At 29.2% G+C, this 3948-nt stretch overlaps 1 long non-coding RNA gene across 1 annotated transcript; it reads right to left on the minus strand.

The window, feature by feature from the left end:
* Positions 1 to 349: 349 nt before the first annotated feature.
* On the minus strand, positions 350 to 1265 carry LOC106795360 (uncharacterized). The gene is made up of 2 exons (XR_005887587.1): positions 1056 to 1265; positions 350 to 957 (listed from the first exon to the last, which is right to left on the minus strand). It is a non-coding gene; the product is annotated as an uncharacterized lncRNA (long non-coding RNA).
* Positions 1266 to 3948: the final 2683 nt, after the last annotated feature.

Raw genomic sequence — 3948 nt, forward strand, 5'->3', positions numbered from 1 at the left:
TTAATAGTCATAAAATTTATCATCATAAAATATAGACTATTTTTCATAATAAACTGTCATAGAATATGTTAAATGTTTATAATAAAAGTTTTTTTATGTGTAATTTTATAATTTTTTTAAAAATTATCATAGAAAATAAAATTTTTATGACGATTTTTAAAAAACTGTTATAAGATGAATTTTTTGAAAATATCACAATTTTCATTTTTTTTAATATTTATTTTGTTTTAATTTGTAAATATTTTAAGCATAAAATGAAAATCAAGGGTTTCGGATAGAAAAAAAAAATTGACAAGAAAACCAAATTTGTTAAATTTTTAAGAAACTTAGCTGGCTCAGAAAAAAAACCTTGGAGCACAAAAGTCAAACACAAACCAAATTAGAGGAATCATAAATGTAATTAAGCCAAAAAAATCTACTTACAAAAGTGATACAAATTGATTTTATTTTTTCTAGACATTTAGGCAACCATAGACATGCTAGGATTCATATTGTTTTGACAAAATACTATAATTACCTAGTTGTCCCAACTAAGACAGGATAACCTTGTCTAAACATAACTTCAACTTCTCGACGAACTAGCTCCCATTTCCCACGACCTAAAATAAAAGTAATTGTATTGAATCTAAAGATACTTAAGAAGCAACAATAATGAATATTAAATTTTCTACAACAAAAGCTTGAATAGGCAAATCTTATCGAATATTAGGAAGATTTGTGGGCACTTTAATGACTGGCATCTGGAACATTCTTAAGAACTCTTTCTTCTTCAATGATATATGTGGTCATCAAGAACTCATAATAGCACAAAATATAATAGTAATTCCAACTCAAATAAAATGTCAAAACTATATAAATCTTTACTTCTGTTTTGGCAGTCCCAGTCATTGCTGACAACTTTGGGTAAAGCTTGAATAGTGACTAGTATGTGATATGTGCCACAACAATAGAATCTGCCTGTTCAGATTTAAAACATTGAAATTAAGAACCAATTAACTGTGATTGAACTATTGTCAAGATACAAAATAACAAAACCAAAGAGACCTCATATTTACCTGAATCTTCAAACCTTCCTTTGCCTCCACAGTCTGGTGAATCCCCTCAGACCATCTCCTTTTCTCTTCAACTCTTCCTGCCAGCTGAGAAATTTTCAAAATTATGTTCATCATATCATCAGATTCTTAAGTAAAGTATCAACAAACAAAACAAAAATGAAAAAGTATATGTTTAACTATTGAATAAAAATGAAAGTCATACGCTGCTGAAAATACAGGAAATAATATTGTTAAAGATAAGGACTAGGAATATTTAATAGTAACATGGCATGCATGCATGCATCTAGACATGTCACATTAACAAACACTCTAACATGTCATATCAAGAATTAGTAGTGATAAAATTGAAGTTCTAAAACCAAATTTAATCATATTAATTTACAAGAACTAAAAACATATTTTATCCTAAAATTTATAATATCTGATACTATGTCAACGATATTACTTACTTCTTTATTGTGTGATGCCAAGGTTGTTAATTATTAAGTGTATTATTTACTTTAATCTCTACTCTAATTTTCTAATTTGCCCAAATTAAATCTAAAGATATTTCTATCACATAAATAGATTCTTATATCGACCCTTGTAGGCTTTAAACCACAAACCCCAAATTGCAGGTACCATTCTCAGCATCAAAATAGCCTCCTTAAAAATTTTAAAAAACTTGTTTGATTGCAGTTGAGGGAAAATCTTCTCTCTACATTGAAATTAAAAAAGTGTCACTTTCCTGTTTTTTATGATGATTGTTTGTTCTTTTCGATTTTTAACTGTTGAATGCTAACCATTTGGTAACATCAAATCAGATGTCATGTATTGCTTATTGATCATTGCTAATTGCTAACCATCCAAAACTGGAGTCATGAACACGTGCATTGTTATATATACATTTCTAACCATTTTGTCAATGTCTCTAAACATGTGTGTTGATGATATTGAGTCATGAAACTGTTGATTGTTAACCATCCGAAAATGCGTTGCATATAAGTTAGTAGGCCAGGAGAATTTACATTTTCAATCATTAAGAAAACAAAAGATAATCACAAAAACATCTTTTAGCTGTTTTTGGTTTTTAAAATCTTATTTTGAAAACAGTTTAAAACTTAATAGATTTTGGAGAGATAATGATTTATAAATAGTCTAAATTTGTTTTAGAAAACTGAAGCGATTCAAACAAGCCATAAAATCCTTTTGATTTTTTGTTAATTAGATACTTACTATCTTTTGTACTAATTCAATAACTCAAACTCAAAAAAGATAAACGTGTATCTAGGAACCAACTTTGCCACCAATAAAAGATCTTGACTCATATATATCCACCTGAATGATAGTATACATTAGATATAACATCCTAATGCACTCAACCCCTAAATTACAAAACAAACTAACTAACCATCAAGGAATCACTTCCCTTAGCTTCAAAAGTAACTTTACTATATACTACCACAACATCCAATTTCAAACTATTTTGATATCAGTAAGTAGCTCATTAATACAAAGAGAGAAAGAAGGAAGCTAAACCTTGTGGCCTTGATCCAAGAGTTCCCCTGCTATTGACATGCCTGCAAGTCTAGCTCCAATAATTGCCACTTTTAACTTTGGTCCTCAATAATGTACAGGTTTTGGTGGAAAAAACCTCTTTGGTGCTGCCGTGTGAACCAATTATTAACATAGCAGCAAGGTTACTAGGATTAAAAAAGATCAAGACAACTTTTTTTTCTAATTTCTTACAAAAAGGAAGTTCTAAAGTTGATCGATATATTACAAGGACTATATATGTAGTCAATATCAGAATTACAATCTTGGCACTGTGTTAGCAATTAGCAATATGTACTTTAAAAAAAAAAATCGTCTCTCCAAATTTGCATTGGTAAAACCTACAAGACACATCTTTAAAAGAAGAGCATAGTAGTCACAAAGAACAACTAACTAAACCAAATTAAGTTACAAGATTACATCATCCCAAAAAATATCATCATTATAAGAGAGCTTTTAGAACATTATCGAAGGGCAGTAAAAGGAGCAGATAAAAAATTACACATCAAAATTGGATAAATTGGCCAAAAGCTTTGTAACATTTCATTCAAATTGATGATTTAATTACACAAAAATCCAACACTTTATCCTGTAATATCAAATCTGCATTCTACATTTCTTCTTGTTCTACTCGTCCAAGCCTAAATTAGGGTTTATCCTTGATTAATAAGATATTTAAGGACTAAAATCACAGCATAAAAAAAGCTTTACTCTTTTAGAAACTAAAGTAATTAAGGTTTATCCTTGATTAATTTTATACAGACTTATCCTAATACAAGAAGCTTTGTCAAGAAAGAGCTCCCCCACAATATCCCAATTAATCAAGGATAAATCCGGATTTGTCTTGCGGAGGGCCTTGAAAAGACCTATGCTCAAAATAGCTTCCTTTGTTTCACTGTCAACGAAAGGTGCCTAAATAGCTTCAAATTCAACATCCTTTTGAGGCACTTTATTATTTTTGGTAATTTTCAATGGCCATACAGCAAATGTTAGGTTAAGACCATTGCATGTAGACATACAATTATGTTAAATATGTGGCATGATGTCTCCTTCCTCGGCAATTATAAGTGTGTCGTTCAATTAAAATACCATGAAACACTGCCTAATATTCTCTATCTATATTACCAATTTATTCTCAAGAATAGCCTTCCTTCCCTTTGGTTTAAACTAAGCACACACGGATACATATATATTACAACGTAAGAAAATACTATTAAAATTAATGTCTCATGTGAGAGATATATAATTTATATAATGACTAGTAAATAAATAATTAATAATTAAAGATTAAATTTAATTAAGTTATATAAGAGAAATTTCTAAAAACGTGGGAGTAGTAGTTATAAAAAAAGTTAATACC

The sequence above is a fragment of the Glycine max genome, chromosome 12, assembly GCF_000004515.6.
Source record: "Glycine max cultivar Williams 82 chromosome 12, Glycine_max_v4.0, whole genome shotgun sequence".
Lineage (NCBI taxonomy): Eukaryota > Viridiplantae > Streptophyta > Magnoliopsida > Fabales > Fabaceae > Glycine > Glycine max.